Consider the following 18159-nt stretch of genomic DNA (forward strand, 5'->3'; position numbering starts at 1 on the left):
TTGTTTCAATTCTGTCTGTACTAAGTCCTTCAAGAAATTTGCGGAGTCAATTTTAGCCCATTTTATGGCGTATCCATTTTTCCTTGCCAGCGACACCGAGTGACCGTGAAGGATACTAGGTGTACTTGTTGTATGGCTCCCGGGCTTTCCTACAGAGATACTGGCGCTAATCGGAAAATGATCACTTAAAGCCAGATCTTCCGTATTAAATTCCTCCAAGCAGCCCTGGTTCCTATTTGAGACTAAGATGTAGTCGATTACAGTGCCTGACCCTCGACCAGAAAAGGTTGTCTGGAATGCTACAGGTGGCTCACAGAGTTCGTTAGCAAAACCCAAGTCCCAATCGTGCATAAGTTGATTTAACATGTTACCCAGAGTAGAGTGTTCAAAATGTGTGGTGGGATCCCCTCTTAAATTATAAATGCCACCGTTTTTTGTAGCACTATAAGGACATAGATGGCAATTAAAATCTCCTACTATAAGGGTACAGTCTGCGTCCTTCCCACCTCTCTTGAGCATTGAAGTGAGCTCAGCTATTAAGGCTTTGAAATCTGCTTTTGGCACATTAATATACATGTTGATCAGAAAAAGGAACCGCCCGTTTGCTTTAGTCATAAGTCCTTGTAATGATCTACCTATACCTGCTTTGGATCCACTCGCCTCGTGTGTGGTCAGTTTTATGTTACTCAGATTAGAGGCAAAAATACACAGACCCCCGGACCCTCTGCCTCGATTGCCCTGTATCGACGGTATATAGAAGGTGCTAAAGCCCTCAATATGGGTCTCCTCCTGATCCCAGCACTCCTGTAAGCAAATTATGTCCTGCTTTTCCATAAAGGTTAAGAATAACTGGTCCCTTGGTTTTTTATTTAGCCCTGCGATGTTCCAGGAGGTTATTTTTAAATTAGATTTATGTGAGCTGGCTTCTGCCGTCAGCGTCTTAGGAGTTAATATCTCAATGCCCTCTATGCTATAATCTGCCTCCTTTTGGGTTTGTGTGGTGTCCTTCACGCTTGTAAGTGTGGTCCCACCAATGAATTTCTCTTGGGCTAAAGATCCTTCCCCTCTTAAGGCCTTAATTAAATGATCTGGTGATTGCTGAACTTGTAATAGTACTTCCCCCACTGGAGAATCAGGTATATTCCCCATTGGGAGGATATTAACGTTAAGGGTCTGGGGATCATCATTGTAGGTCTCAGCTGAGGTGACTAAGTTATTTCCTTTCCCATTTGTTGTCATTATTGGTCAATCGACCATGTCTAAGCAGTCGTACCTATTCCTTGTGGGGGCCCCCCTCCAATAATCAGGATTTAGATTTTCTCTTCTAGGAGGCCAAGGACGGGCATCCCACCCTCTATTCCAATAATTATTGCTGTTCCTATTTCTATTTCTATTGTAGTGCCCCACCTGTGTCCACGGCCAGTCCTGGACTTCCTCCCAGCCGTTAGAGTCGCCATAGTCAAAAGTATTTAAAAGGTGGGTAAAAGAAGGAGAGACGCTGAACGTCAACCCCCCCCCCTTTTTTCCAAGGCTGGCCATGAGGAAATATAGTCAGCTGTGGCGGGGTCCTCACAGTTTAGTATGATGCAGTCTCCCTGCAAGCTTTTTTTGGTATCGCCAATCCAAAACACTCTTCTCATTGAGTTGATTCTACTGTGATTAGATGGCTGAAGAGGTCTATTGTGACTCAACCACTGCAATACCTTGTTACGCAGTGACCATGGGGGTTCGTCTGTACCATCTGCCAACTCGGGGACTCCAGTGAGAATGACGGTGTATGGGGTCGCCTCGGGCGGCAGATGTATCGGACGCCTATACCTAGCGCCTTTCCTCTCGTTGGCCTGTGGCTGGGATGGTTGGGGTTTGTGTGTTATCTGTGGGGGGTCCTTCTGCTTGCCTGACTGAGTGTTTGGCTCCACAGGCGCCGGGGTTTTTTGGGAGTTATCAATACTGCCCTTTGATTTTCCATTCCCCTCTGTTGGGGCGGGTTTTGAAGTATTTTGATTGTTTTGCCTGTCGCTTTTAGGAGTTTCAGAGCTTACAACTCTTTCGAGCGACGGAGGCTTCGGTCGGGTGATAGGTAAGGACAAAGGTTGGGCCGGTTTATTTGAGTCTTTAGATGTCCCCGCCCCCTTGGCAAGTGTGCCTAATGATTTCTGTGTGAATGCTGGGGTGTTTAGTTTTGCTAGTTGTTTCTCGATAATCATAATGCTCTTTTCCATGGGTTGCAGATGGCGTTTTAGCAACTCCCCCATGCTTTTTATGAGGAAATCGTGAAGTGTTACACATGCAGTGCATGGTTTCTGTGTGCCACCCCCTAATCCCTGATCCTCTGTCAACTCTCGGCGACCATTGTCTTGTGAGGTCAAGTTCTGATCAGCACTACTGTTGGTAGGGATCGGTTGGTCTAACAAATTTGTAGCACTAATTGGATTGAGGGAGGTCGTGATGTTATGCGGAGGAAGTGTGGTCTCATGTAAGGCCATCTCTGTGTTTTGCCTCTTAGCTGTAGCGCCCTCCCGCTTACCCGTGGAGTTGGGATCTAAATTATCCACGTGGTTATGGGATAGTTGTAGATCTGGTGTTTTTTCTAAATCTTCACTGTAGTTAGACCCTAATGACAGTTGGGTGGCAGATAGATCCACGATATTTGGGACCGTGTGTATTAATACATTAGTATTTTCTGCTTGGTTAAACAGTGGGATAATTGGTCCCTGTTGGATAGGAGTTTGGGCAGAGGCCAAGGGCCCCATGGACGATCTTCTAGCAACCTCCAGTTCGTGTGATACCCTGCGTTCTAGAATATGTATACTTTTATCTATGACCTCGTGGGTCTTGGTGATAAATAGGTCTATAGGGCCAGTAATATCGGTAACTTTAGGGGTCTTTTTGCTTCTGGTGCTCTTATTCTTTGTTGCGCAGAGTACAACAAGTTCAGTGATAAGTACGGCTCAGTACAGTATCTACCAAGGGATCGCAGGTAAGTATGAGAGTATACAAATATTAAAAAGGGAAATACCGTGGCCCAGTCCAGTCCTGCCCAGTCTTGAACGGGCTTAAACGGGCCCGCCCTTGGCTCGGGCTTCGCCCCGCGCGCGTCCCGCGTTGCGGGTAGAACTAATCAAGATAAGGTGCTCGTGCAGGGGGGCGTGGCCGCCGGGGGAAGAGGAACCAGCTGGGAGATGTGAAGGCTGCTGGTCCTCGCAGTCCCCCGGTGAAGGCGGCAATTAGTCCAAGGGTCAAGCGCACGCTGGGAGCGTGCAGGCAGTCCGCCGAATGCGGAAAAGCTCCCACCAGCGGTGCGACCTCCCACTGAGCCTTTGCAGCAAAATGCACCTTCCGTGTGCAAGGGAATCCTTTCCTCAGCTATTGGCAAGTGTCTGTAGAGCAAATGAGCGGCACCCGCGGAGCGGGTGTCTCGAAAGGTATATAGCAGCAGGCGGGGGGCGTGGCCGCCGGGGGAAGAGGAACCAGCTGGGAGATGTGAAGGCTGCTGGTCCTCGCAGTCCCCCGGTGAAGGCGGCAATTAGTCCAAGGGTCAAGCGCACGCTGGGATCGTGCAGACAGTCCGCCGAATGCGGAAAAGCTCCCACCAGCGGCGCGACCTCCCACTGAGCCTTTGCAGCAAAATGCACCTTCCGTGTGCAAGGGAATCCTTTCCTCAGCTATTGGCAAGTGTCTGTAGAGCAAATGAGCGGCACCCGCGGAGCGGGTGTCGCGAAAGGTATATAGCAGCAGGCGGGGGGCGTGGCCGCCGGGGGAAGAGGAACCAGCTGGGAGATGTGAAAGCTGCTGGTCCTCGCAGTCCCCCGGTGAAGGCGGCAATTAGTCCAAGGGTCAAGCGCACGCTGGGAGCGTGCAGGCAGTCCGCCAAAGGCGGAAAAGCTCCCACCAGCGGCGCGACCTCCCACTGAGCCTTTGCAGCAAAATGCACCTTCCGTGTGCAAGGGAATCCTTTCCTCAGCTATTGGCAAGTGTCTGTAGAGCAAATTAGCGGCACCCGCGGAGCGGGTCTCGCGAAAGGTATATAGCAGCAGGCAGGGGGGCGTGGCCGCCGGGGGAAGAGGAACCAGCTGGGAGATGTGAAGGCTGCTGGTCCTCGCAGTCCCCCGGTGAAGGCGGCAATTAGTCCAAGGGTCAAGCGCACGCTGGGAGCGTGCAGGCAGTCCGCCGAATGCGGAAAAGCTCCCACCAGCGGCGCAACCTCCCACTGAGCCTTTGCAGCAAAATGCACCTTCCGTGTGCAAGGGAATCCTTTCCTCAGCTATTGGCAAGTGTCTGTAGAGCAAATGAGCGGCACCCGCGGAGCGGGTGTCGCAAAAGGTATATAGCAGCAGGCGGGAGGCGTGGCCGCCGGGGGAAGAGGAATCAGCTGGGAGATGTGAAGGCTGCTGGTCCTCGCAGTCCCCCGGTGAAGGCGGCAATTAGTCCAAGGGTCAAGCGCACGCTGGGAGCGTGCAGGCAGTCCGCTGAATGCGGAAAAGCTCCCACCAGCGGCGCGACCTCCCACTGAGCCTTTGCTGCAAAATGCACCTTCCGTGTGCAAGGGAATCCTTTCCTCAGCTATTGGCAAGTGTCTGTAGAGCAAATGAGTGGCACCCGCGGAGCGGGTGTCGCGAAAGGTATATAGCAGCAGGCGGGGGGCGTGGCCGCCGGGGGAAGAGGAACCAGCTGGGAGATGTGAAGGCTGCTGGTCCTCGCAGTCCCCCGGTGAAGGCGGCAATTAGTCCAAGGGTCAAGCGCACGCTGGGAGCGTGCAGGCAGTCCGCCGAATGCGGAAGAGCTCCCACCAGCGGCGCAACCTCCCACTGAGCCTTTGCAGCAAAATGCACCTTCCGTGTGCAAGGGAATCCTTTCCTCAGCTATTGGCAAGTGTCTGTAGAGCAAATGAGCGGCACCTCTAGCTTTATTTAAAAGTAGCAATAAATCTACAACAAGCCATATTGGCTTTGCGAATTGGTGTTACTTGCATAAGACACAAAAGCAAGAACGGTGGCTTAGCTGTATATAATACAGAAAATGCTTCAGTTCAGAAATGATGAGACTGAAAGTACAATAACGAGTCCCTTTGAAGTTACATCAAAGGCAGTTGTAGTATGCTAGGTGGCTGTGTGTCTCGTGGCATGCTCACTCTCTTCCTCGTGAGCTCCGCCTCGAGACACACCACCATTATATGTTTATGCTTAGTATTGCTATGATTCAAATATGTTTGTGTTGTGCTCATGGCGGTGGTAGCCAGTTAGCATGTCTTCGGTTTTGTGGTCAGTTGATCAAACTCCCAGCTGGACGGTTGCTGCTCGTCATGGGCAAAGCCAAATATTAAATAAACCATTTCTTTCAACCACAAGTTTCCTGTACTCCTTACCACATTTGGTGATCGAGGGTTCTTCGTCCACTGAGAGACACACCCACACCTTGGATTGACAAATTTTCACTTCTTTTGGACTTCTCGGCTGCCTGTCTTCTTAGTTTAAGCACATATCACCTGTGCCTGCCGCAGGGTTTGCTGAGCTTGCCTGCTCCAGGAGTCTCCTTCAACAAGTGACGCCTCAAGTTTTACATCAGTGTGGTGGTCTTGTGTGGGGTGCGCTTCCCTGCGCGCATCTCTACTTCTTCTCAGTGGCGCTTGCGGCTGTTCAATACATTATTAGGATCGCTTCCGGAGGATGGCCCAATCATCCCTTGCGGTTCCGCTGACTTCCTCTTCATGTCAGCAGTGTTTAGGGCCAATCCGATTTGGAGACATTTTCAGACTGCCTCCAGCCAATGTCAGGTACAGCTCTTCAGTAGTTGCTGATTCTTCATTGAAAGTCCCTTTGTCTTTCACACGGCTCAAGCTATTATGCAGAGTACCTTGTAAAGCATACAGTTAAAGTGAGTTTTGAAGCGGAATCTGGATCAACGTAGGTACTTTTGTGAATATATTTTCACTTGGATGTTTCTTTACATTTTTTGCTGTGTCTAAAGTTAACTTGTTTGAATGGTTGCCTCTCATCAAATTACATAGCCTCCACCTTTCTTGTCCTCACCTAGGAAACCATGCATTAAAATGGGCACAGCTGTTCCGTTTATTTGAGAACCACTTGGTGGCTATTGATGCAGGTGGTTATTCTGCAGAGCGTAAATTATCACTTTTGTATGGCAGTTTAGGTCTCGCTGCTCGACAATTGTTTGATAGTCTGCCTCCTGCAGTGAGACCCCGCGGTCAATCTGGAGATAATCATTGGAATGTTTATTTGGAAGCTGCTGAAAGATTACGAACACAATTCACTGAGGAACCAAGCATCATTTTAAAAAGGCATAACGTTTTTCAAATGCAAACAACTTCCAGATGAAGGATTTGAGGACAATGTTTTGTCTCTCAGAATTCTAGTTGCCACATGCGATAATCGGTCAAACATTGACACACACATTCATGATCAATTCTTTTTCAACTGTGCTTCAAGGAAGATTCAAGAACATCTCCTCGGTAGCCAAAATCCTACATTGTATGAAGTTTTAGATCTAGCTCAAACCATTGAAAGGTCACTTATATCCTCAAAAGCACTAAATCCTTCTCCATCAGTCAGTTTGATTTCATGTACATCTAACTTTCAAAATGACACTTTGCGCGCAGTTTACAAGGGTAGATTTAATATGCAGAGAGCTCCTACTAAGAAATCTCAGTCATATTGCTACTGGTGTGGTTCCAGGAATCAATAGTAATCATCCTACTTGCCCTGCCCTTGGGAAATGATGCCCATCATGCAAAAAACTAGGTCATTTTCAAGCAGTTTGCAGAAGCAGAAAGAACTCTCTACGAATTAACAAAATAGATACAGAATTTGACACATGCACTGAATCCTTCAGCAATGTTGTTTTAACTATGGACTTTAATTTGGTGTACACAACTGTGAAGGATCCCAATTGTGAAATATTAATTGATGTATTTCCTTTACAGATCATGGCAGACTCCAGTTCACCCATCACCATCTTACGGGACACAACATTCTTTGAGTTGTGCTGCAACAATAAGTCAATGCATGCACCGGATGTTAATCCTTTGGCATTTGGTGAAAAACCTATTGACATGCTAGGTTGTATCAATGCAAATGTACAATGTTTAAGTAGAGAAACACCTACTAAGGTTTCTGTTGCCATCAAGGGTAAGAATATTGTTGGTTGGCAGGATTTAGCCAAGATGGGTTTATACTTGGTACCTGGTTCAAACAATCTTATCAGAGTAGGAGAACTTCCAGACATTAACTAAGTAACATTGAGGAACCATTGAACGTAATTTTAGATTGGCACAACGCCCATTTATCAGATAAAGATGGTACTGTCAAGGGTTTTGTCCATCCAATCAATCTTTAGCCCAGTTCCAAACTTTTTGTGCACAAGGTTTGCCAAGTCCCGTTATCTGTCAGGGAAGAATTAAAACAAGTTCTTAAGGACCTATGTGCTCAAGGTATCATAGAACCTCTTGAATACTCTCAATGGGCCGCCCCAATTCTGTTTGCATGCAAGAAATCAGGCAAGATCCGCCTATGTGCCAACTTTAGGTCTCTTAACGCCAACATTTTTATTGATTGCCATCCACTGCCAAGAATGCATGAAATTCTGGCTAATTTGGGAGGTGCTAAATGGTTTTAAGTTATAGACCTAAGGTCTGCACACCACCAAATTGCTTTGGATGACAAGTCTGAAGAACTGACAGCTTTTGGCATGCCCTTTGGTGCCTACAAGTACCTATAATTACCTTTTGGGTTGATGTCAGCTTCCAGCATCTTTCATAAACTCATGGATGTCTTATTTGCTAAAATGCAAGGCGTACAAGCCTACCAAGATGACCTGTTTGGTTTTTGCCAGTTCCTTGTAAGAACACAATGTCATCTTAGACAAGATACTGACAATACTCATACACAAAGGTATGACTGTCAGAAGAGAGAAATGTAAATTTGCTACCCAGGAGTTAGAGTATTTAGGGTACACCATCTCTGGGTCAGAGATTAAACCCAAATTATCTTTTTTTTTTTTTTGGAAGACCTTTATTGCACATTGTTAATATACACAGCGGTGTGCCCACAACCCACTGCTGGGGCCGGCCGCAATCAGAGTGTCACAGATATCATACAATCTTGAGATAATTCGCCAGAGGCACGAGTGCAGAAGTCCAGCATCCCTAGCTCAGATAGGCACTGCGGCAGAGACATATGCATTAAGTCCAACACTCCCAACGACCGCGGCCGTTGTGCCCCCATGTGATCTCGGTCTAATTTCAGTTTTATAAACAATAACAACCCTAAGAACCCCGAACCCCCCCTCCCCAACAGAACCTGATCAGCAAGAATAGTCTAAGTCCTTCAGCCAGAACGTGACAAGATAGGCGATACTGCAGACGGCCGACAGGGCCTCCAGAGAAGGATATCTTCACCGCTCTCCCGCAATTACCCTTAGGCTGTAATGAGGCACCGCAAGGCACACTGGCATGCCCATCTCAGCAGAACAAGACATACCCACTCGCACGGGCACTGTCTAGGTACTGTCGGAAGCAACCAGAGAGTATTCCACTCTGCACACAAGGTAGTCGGAGCAACACTCCACAGGGACCCCTCACACACCCGCATCCCCTCCAGCAGATAATGCTGTAACCACACTATCGTCACTATCGGACTCCGCCAAAGACAGCATGTACAGTGTGAACGGTGTCCATATGTCCCTCGGGCGGGACACCGCAGGCAATTCGTCATAATAGCAGTTCAGTTGGTCCCTGCAATAGGCCATGTCCTTCAGCCACAGTTGCACCTCAGGCGCTCTCCTCCCCCCCCAAACCATAGCGATTCTCCTCTTGGCCATCTGAAGCGCCAGCACCACAAAACGTCGCAACGGAGCAGCCACACCAGAAGCGATACCCAAAAGACACAGGCGTACATCCAGCCGCACCTCAATCGAGGTGATGATAGTCAACCGTTCAGTCACCTCTCTCCAGAAATCGTAGACTCGGGGGCACCCCCAGGCCAGATGAATAAAGTCGGCCTCCTCGGCCCCACACCGGACACATTGAGCAGTGGGTCTAAGACCATATCTCACCAGTTGTGTAGGCGTATAGTACCATTGTTGCAGAAACTTATAATGTAGAAGGCGGAAGTTGCCATTTATCACATACCCCCCCGTCATCGCACAGCATTCATTCCACTCATCGTCACTCAGCGGTTCCGGGAGGTCCCTGTCCCACCGTGCTCTAGCCAGCGCCGCCCCCCCGCCCACATCTTCTTGTGCAGCCTTATATAGCTTAGATAACAGTTTAGTCCTGTCCTTAATCGTATATAGCAGCTGCAAGGCACTTAGGGCCGGAGGCTCATCCGGATACGTAGGATATAAGTCACGCACGGCGGCCCGTAATCTAACATACATAAAGGTGGACATAGTGGCATTTGTCGAGTTGATCGTCATCTCCCGAGAGGAGATAAACGAGGCCCCAGGAAACAGGTCTCCCATGGTCTGCAGCCCAGCTTCCCGCAGTATCTGCAACCCTCCCGGTTCTCCCGTCACAGAAATATCTGAGTGATAGAGTAATGGCATAGCCGGGGCATATAGCGGCAGTCTATCAGCCCGTTTGCCTAAGCTGTGCCATGCAGTTGCCGTGATCCGCACCGTGTCAATCTCCCCCTTCTCAAAGACCGAATGTTCATTGGCGATCATGGCCCTTAAGGGGTATGGCAAAACCGCGCTCGCTTCCAGTGCCACGTGCGGAGTGTATGGCGGTGCGGTTATCCAGTAACTCGCGAAGTGTGCCTGCGCGCATAGATAATAAAGCCGCATGTCCGGCAGGGCAAACCCGCCCAGACCGTATGGCTTGACCAACACCTCCCAAGTCACTCGCGGTCTCTTGCCAGCCCAAGTGAGAGATATTAACAGGGATCTGAGCCTCGCAAAAAAGTGGGATGTCAACGCAATTGGGATGTTCGTGAAGAGATACAGAAATTTCGGAAGCACCACCATTTTTATTAGTGACACTCTGTCCGCCAGGGTAAGCGGCAAGTGGGTCCATTTCGCCACCTGATCCTCCAGCTTGGATATGGCAACACCGTAATTGGCCCGTATGACTTCCTGACAATCCCTATGTACCCAGATGCCCAGATATCTAACCGACTCCGTCGCCCACTCCAGCGGGAATTCTAAAGGGACCCGATGGGTAGCATCCGTGAGAGGTAGCACAATCGACTTGTCCCAGTTTATGGTTAGTCCGGAGTGCCTACCGAATTTGATGAATTCTCGAAGTATACGTTCCAGGTGGAGTGCCGGGTCCCTGACGTATAGGACCATGTCATCGGCATACATCGAGACAGCCAGTGATCGGAGAGGAAATTTCAATGCTGCGTCCGCATACCTTTGTCGCAAAATACAGGCCAGTGGTTCCATCATTATTGCAAAAAGCAGGGGCGAGAGAGGGCACCCTTGTCTAGTCCCCCTCTGTATCTGAAAGGAGGAAGAGACATACCCGTTAACCCTGACTCTTGCCGTGGGCGCATTATATAGCAGGGCGATCAGAGACGTGAAGAAGTAAGGGACCCCCATTCGGTGTAGTACGGCCATCATGTACCTCCACGCCACTGAATCAAAGGCTTTGGCGGCATCTAGCAGGACCGCCACCGCAGCCAGCTCCGGCTTAAGGAGATGCAGTACAGCGAATAATGTCCGTAGGTTGTGAGTGGTGGACCGAAGAGGGATAAATCCCGACTGATCAGGCAGTACCATGACCGGTAGTATCAGCCGCAGTCTCGTGGCCAACACCTTGGCTATTATTTTAACGTCAGTATTCATAAGTGAAAGCGGGCGGTAAGATTTGCATTTATTCAGAGGTTTTCCGGGTTTGGGGAGCGCCACTAACAGCGCTTCTCTCATGGTCGCCGGAAGCCGTCCACATTCAAAGGCCTCCTCCAGAACCATCGCCAACCGCGGAATAAGCAAGTCTGCAAAGGTCTTATAAAATTCAGCAGGCAAGCCATCCGTGCCAGCCGCCTTTCCATTGGGGAGTGCAGCGATAGCATCTCGGAACTCCGCTTCAGTGACATGATGCATTAGGAATTCCTGTTGACCCCTGGAGAGCCACACTAGCGCCACATCCTCCAAATACCGTGATATGTCTGCCTCTTCCGCTGTTTCCCTATGTTCATAGAGTTGTGCATAATGACTCGAGAAGCTGGCGAGTATGCCTTCCGTCGTGGTCACCACTTCCCCCTGATCCTCAATTTCCAAGACAGAACAGTGCTTTGCCCAAGGATCGCGAATTCTATCAGCGAGCCCCTTACCCGGCCTACCCCCTTCACCATAGTACCTTGCCGTAGCGCGTTTGGACAGAAATTTCACCTCCTGGTCGGCTAATTCATTATATTCTGTAACCTTTGCCCTGACATCTGCTAATAGCGTGTTCTCCGCCCCCTCCTCCAGTTGGCGCTCCAGAGACAACAGCTCCCTCTCCAATCTGGACATAGAGTCTCTGATGGACGTGAGGACCCCGGACCGCAACCCAATACAAGCACCCCGCACTGAGACCTTAAAGGCCTCCCACACCGTGAGCATACTATCCACAGATCCCACATTTATCTCAAAAAATTCCTCAATCACCTGCCGCAGGCGTTCACTCAACACTTGATCCGTCAGTACTCCAGGTGAGAGTCGCCAAGTAAATGGAGCAGGAGTGTGCATAGGCATCCGCAGCTGCAATTTAACAGGGGCATGATCAGACAGCGTACGGGGCAGATGTTCCACAGTCATCACCCAACCACTCACATCTCGGGTCAATAGCCAAAAATCCAGTCTCGACCACGTATTATGCGCTGACGTGTAACAGGTCCCCTCCCGCCTGCCAGGATTTCGCAAGCGCCAAACATCCACCAAATGCAGGCCATGCATTCCCTCACACACTGCCTCCGTCGCCCTCCTATGTTCATGGGGCCGATCCTGCCGCCTGTCCATACCAGAGTCTAATGTAACATTCCAATCCCCCCCACAGATGATAGCCGAGGGTGGCAGTTCATACAGCTTGTTCCAGAGAGCAACGAAAAAATCAGGATTATCTATATTAGGACCGTAGACATTGAGAAGAGTGACCAGCGTGCCACACAGTTTACCCTGCACAACAATATATCTACCATCCTGGTCCACGTCCACATGCTTCACCTCAAAAGGAACATTCTTTTTTATCAAGATCATTACCCCACGGGCATAGGAAGAGTACGCCGTAGCCCACCTCGCCCCCGCCCATTGTTTGCCCACCATTTCGGCCGCCGTGCCCTTCAGGTGCGTCTCCTGCAGAAACACTACTTGGGCTCCATGTCTGTTGAGAAAGGCAAGCATTTGTCGTGTTTTTTGCGGCTTATTCAACCCTCGCACATTCCACGTAACACAATTTAGTGTGCCCCCCCTATCCATATCGCCAAGTGTGTAAGCATCCCATCAGTGATTTCAACCCCAGCAGCCCCATCGTGACAGTCGCCCCCTCCCCCTCCTCCAGCCCGGTGTCAACATCAATATTGCAGGTAAGTTTCTCACATCCCCGGCCGTGACCCCACTCACCCCCCATGCAGTTCCCAGACTTCGTCTCTTTGATCAGGAAAAACCCCAACAACTCAACAGTTCTCAACTTCCCTTCCCCCAACCCTCCACCCACTTCAGCACCCCCAATTTGCCAAAGAATCCCCACATCCCCCCCCCCTTTGCAACCCCCAACAATGCAAACAACCACGCTTTGGGGATCTCCCTTATCTGGGGACGTAGCGGCGCCTCACCCCCGCCAGAACTGACGAGAGCTTAGACCATTGCCGTCATCAACAACCCCAACTTCCCCACCCACACCCCGGTCAGAGCTGCAAACCCTTTAATATTCGTGCATCAGTACATTGCACTGGGCGCCCATGAAGCTTCCCCGCCTAAAGTGGGGCTCGCAGAGCTCAGAGGTGCCACTACAGCCAACGAGGTTACTCATATTGTCCAACAGAACCGCAGTCTACCAAGCTGATCCCGTAAAAAGACCCCAGGGGGGCGAGCAGGCGATAGAAGCAGGAACAGCGGCAGCCTGAGCGTCGCCCCCCTCAGCTCCCAAAACAATAGTGTTAAGTGGATCAAATGCTGAAGTGCCCTTGTGGCTCCCGAGTGTCAAAGAGCACCATGCAGTAGAGGCGGCCCAGTGCAGTTTCCCGTCGTTCTCTCCGCCCCAGGGCTAGCAGTGCGACTCAAGTCAATCCTCTTCTCCCAGTCGTTCATCATCGCCCTCATGGCGCCCTGGCGGTTCCTTGGCACGTTTTTTCAGTCTCTTGGCATAGTCCATAGCCGCCTTGGGTGCAGAGAAGATTTTGTTATCTGAAGGAGGCCCAATCCGAAGGCGCGCAGGATACAGCATGGCATAAGCCACGTTCTCGGCCCTCAGCAACTGTTTCACCGCAGCGAATTCCTTCCGTGCAGTCTGTACCGCCATGGTGAAGTCCGGAAAGAACTCCAATTTATTGCCCTGATATTCAATGGAGCCCTTCTCCCTGGCTAGCCTCAAGATGGTGTCCCGGTCCCTGTAGTTCAGGATCCTAGCCACAATAGGACGCGGTGGCGCTCCAGGTGGTGGTTTCTTGGCCAGAGAGCGATGCGCACGCTCCACAATGAATAGGCGAGAGAGGTGGTCAGCGCCAAAAATGTCAACAATCATGCGTTCCATGTAGTCTTCCATGCGCCCCACGTTGGTGGACTCCGGCAGACCCGTAACGCGAACGTTGTTCCGCCTAGACCTCCCTTCCAATTCCTCATTCTTCGCTTGTATGACCGCCAGAACCCTTTCCATACTGAACACTTTGGATGAGACTGTGGCCAGACCGTCCTCCGTGGCCGAAACTCGCTGCTCCACCTCGCCCATCCGTTCGTTCTGACGGTCAAATTGCGTCGCCATTTGGTCAAGACGATGATTGACGGACTCCATAGTGCCCTCAATAGATTGTAGAGTCTTTTGCATTGCCACCAGCGTGGATTCTAGATTAGGCGTACCCCCAGCAGCCCCCCCCTGGTCAGAGTCCACTGGTGCCTGGGAGGAAGTTTGCGTGGCCTTTTTTGCTTCAAAGTTAAGTTTGGGTTGGCTTCTGTCGGTCCTGCCCATGCCTGCGATTGGGGTCAGCGCAGTTTTAGATTCAGTCCCTCCGGGCCAGCTGTTCCCACTCGTGTCGCTATCCGCCCCGGAGCGCGACCAGGCCCAGGCCCTCAGGTACTACCAGTGTAGGCCAAACAGTCCCTCGACACAGTGGGCAGAGTGCGCCGAAACAATGTCTACTCCTCAGCAGGAGTGTACAGTCTTATGCAGTTCCCAGGAGGGCCCTCCGACACTGCCGAGGTTAGAGCTGTATGCGCCGGGAGATCTCCATTCGCTGGTGCACAGACGCAAGCAACAGCGCAGATAGACTGCCCAAGATGGCGGGTGCTCCTTCTCTCCTCGGCCCCCAATGTAGTAGGCCCCCCAGGGGACCCGTGTGTCCTCAAGCGCTCCTCCAGGCAGCCCAGCGCAATCTCCCGCCGGTGCTCCCAACCGCACCTCAGCCGACTCTCCTTCAGCCCCCCCCGGCCCCAGCTCGCGCGGCGCGGGCCAACGCGGCCCAGTACCACCTCCGCAGCACCGAGCTAGCGTGATCCCTGCCCCACTCACCAGGACCAGTAGGGCCAAGTCCAGGCCTGTCAGCGCTCCGAGGCCGCTCCAAAGGATCCGCTGGCAGATCCACCTCCGCGCTGCTGCAGTCCTGACACGCCGTCTCCCAGGCTCCGCTCGCCGAAGCAGCGACGATGTCCAGCGCCCAGATCACCCCGAGGCCGCCGCTCCGCAGCCGCCGGGTTTGCCGACCAGCACGCCCAGCACGGGCCGCTCCGCTCCAGACGCCCTCGGCACAGCCTCAATCCTTCCGCAAATCGCCCCAGGGGGTCACCGCTGAAAGCGGAAAGGACGCAGCCGGGGTGGAAGGTGAAAGAGCCGGGGTAAAGCAGGATTTTTAAGCGGATTTGCAATGGCCGGGACGGAGCCTCACACAAGTGCGGCCATCTTGTCCGGCGCCCTCTAGCGCCCCCCCAAACCCAAATTATCTTTGATTAGAGCCATCAAGGATGCAAGTCCACTCACAGACCATGATCCATTTTGTTAATTTCTGGGACTCTTAGAATAGTATGCAAGGTTTGTATCAGGTTATGCCCAAGCAGTTGAACCACTCAGAATCTTGCCCAGGAAAGGCCAAAAGTTTGATTGGACTGATGAAGCTCAAAAGGCATTCATCAAAGTAAAGGATTTATTTGTGCAACCTCCTCCTTTATCAGCATTTAGAGAAGGTTGTGATTCTATAATCACAGTAGATGCCAGCATCCGAGGTCTATGTGCAGTTTTGAGCCAAAAGGTAAATGGTAAAGAACAAACCATTGAATTTCCATCTAGATAACTTAGAAACATTGAGATAGAATACAGCACTATTAAACGTGAGGTTCTACCATGCATCTGGGCTATGCAGAAGTTTAAAATGTATGTGTGGAGCAGGTGGTTTGAACTTCACACAGATCACAACCCTTTAGTCTCTATTTGTAGAGGAGGTGTCGACAACAACATATCAGCTTGATTGACCAGACTTGTTTCCAAACTACATGATCATACATTTACTATAAGTCATGTGTCAGGAAGAAGGAACTTTAGAGCGGATTTTCTTTCCCGCATGCCTTGGTCTGATTTCAATGATGAAAGTGAAAATGATGACAGTGAAAGTGTAGCAACTGTGGATGACATTCTTGCTTTGCAAGATGAGGATGTTATTTTATCTTCTGAGGAGCGGAAGAGAGCGTATCAAGAAGATGAAATATTGAAACAAGTTGGTACATTCATTACTGCGGGATGGCCTCTTGTTTGATGCTTACGCAATGAATTGAAAACTTATACACAGGTTTTGAGTGAACTTTCTGTGTTTGATGGTTTGATCATGCGAGGTGACATGCATGTTCCTCCTTCAAAAATGCACCCTTTTATTATTGCCAAAGCACATAGAGGGCATTTTGGGACAACCAAGACATGTATGCACATCAAATAACACTATTGGTGGCCTTTTTTTAGAAAATCAGATAAAGCTCACAGTTGACAATTGTCCTGAATGTCTGGTATCAGATCAACACTGGAAATTGAGTAAAGGTATCTTACACCCAGTTGCTCTTCCTGAAGCCCTTTGGGACAAATTAAGTCTTGACTTCTCAGGACCATACGTCAATCTACCGGGGAAGATGAAATAGGTTATACTGTTAGTGGACTATTTTTCGAAATGGTTGTATTTTTCTTTCACTCAGCGATCAAATTTTTAGGACAAGTTTTTCGATGGAAGGTTCTCTTGGGTCTTTAGTTACTGACAATGGGACGCACTTTCTCTCTGATCAGATACACCCATTTTTGACCAAACGAGACATCAAACATTTGCGAGTAGCGCTATGTTCACCATCCTCTGATGGTCTTGTTGAGAGAGAAAACAAGGTGAGTATAGAAGGTATACAATCTGCCCTTTCTGCCGTTTTGGATGTCAAATCCTTCCTTAAAACAGAACATTTGGGAATATAACTCTTCTCCACATTGCACCACAGGGGTTACTCCATTTCCTATGTTAAGAGGAAGAAACCCTCATTCCACATTGTTTCCCAATTGGTTAAAAGATCAGGTGGGTGTCAAAGAGACAGATGTTAAGTTGACTGTCAAGGCAAATGTCTTACTAAGAGTTCAGATGAAACAAGTTAAAATGTCTATAAGCAAACACAATCCTTGTAATAATGCCAAGGGTATCAACATTGGAGATTTTGTATTCATCAAAAAAACAGTTATGGTGCGAAAAGGAGATTTTTATCTTTTCTTTTCCTACTAAAGTGCTCATGGTTGGTAAAGGATCAGTGATGTTGGAAAACAAAGGTTGGTGGAATACTCGAAATGTAGTCCGATTATCTCACCAACAGGATCAAGTAATTAACCAAAATAAAGTTACAAGGTCTTCCTCAGATTTGACGCAGTGGGTTGAACGTCCTTTAGAAAGAGTAAGTATTGAAAGCAATGCTCACACAAATACAGACTTCGTTATGACTCCTGGCAAAGTTTGTCGTACAGAGTGCGAGGTCTCATGAAGTCAGGAGCCCAAATAGATCCAAGGATTTTTTAATGTATTAACAGTATTGCTGTTTATGTTGCGTTGTTGCATTGCTTCTTATTTTGTTGAGGGCGAAGGTGATGAAGTATGCTACATGGCTGTGGTGTGTCTCGTGACATGCCCGTTCTCTTCTTCGTGAGCTCCACCTTGAGACACACCACCATAATATGTTTATGTTTAGTGTTGCGATGATCCAAATAGGTTTGTATTGTGCTTGTGTTAGTGGGCTGATTAGCGGGCCTTCTGTTGTGCGGAAAGTTGACTCCACACTCCCAGCTGGCCGGTTGCTGCTCGTCATGGGCGAAGCCATATATGAAATCAACCATTTCTTTCAACCACAAGTTTCCCATGCTCCTTACCACAGCAGTAATGGGTGGTACTACTAGAAAGTTAAGATTATTTTTCACCCGGAGGGTGAGGGAAAAATGGAGAGCACAGTACGGACCAGTCTCAGCACCTGCTTTTGAGAATTGCCAGAAATGAGCAACAGCTGGGCCCTGCCAACTTAAAGCCCTGGCTCACTCTACGCGTATTTTAAGGTATTGGCAACTAGGAGTCACGCACATAGCTGCACGGTCAAGACAGACCTAATAATGTTGTATGCTGATAAATGTGGTGTACATATGAATGGGCTCTTCGTTTTATTAACCACATTGAGAGCAAATTTGGGTTAAAGGTTTGAAAGTCACTGCCTGAATTAATGGCCTGAACAGAGCACTGCTCCTATAGAGAGGAAGGGGGGTCAGAGCGGGAGGCGGGGTGGGTGGGGGAGAGAGCCTGAGCAGGGCTGGAGAGATGGCTGTGCAGGTCCAAATGTACCAATTGCTGGGTCTATAACTGGCCAAGTGGAGAGGGGTGGTGCGCTTGGGAGGGCGGTGCGAGTACTGCACAGACGGTGCATGAGTATAGTCTCTGTCGCAGCATAGTTGTTGAAAAGAGATAGAACACACAAAGAACAGTAAAAGCAAATAAAGCCAAATGCCAAACTGAATTAAAAGTC

General features: G+C 49.6%; 1 protein-coding gene across 7 annotated transcripts in view; it reads right to left on the minus strand.

Moving 5' to 3' along the window:
* PAK6 (p21 (RAC1) activated kinase 6) overlaps positions 1-18159 on the minus strand; it is a 399127-nt gene that overhangs the window by 170642 nt on the left and 210326 nt on the right. The gene's annotated exons all lie outside the window — the stretch shown is intronic.

Source organism: Lissotriton vulgaris, chromosome 9 (assembly GCF_964263255.1).
Source record: "Lissotriton vulgaris chromosome 9, aLisVul1.2, whole genome shotgun sequence".
NCBI lineage: Eukaryota > Metazoa > Chordata > Amphibia > Caudata > Salamandridae > Lissotriton > Lissotriton vulgaris.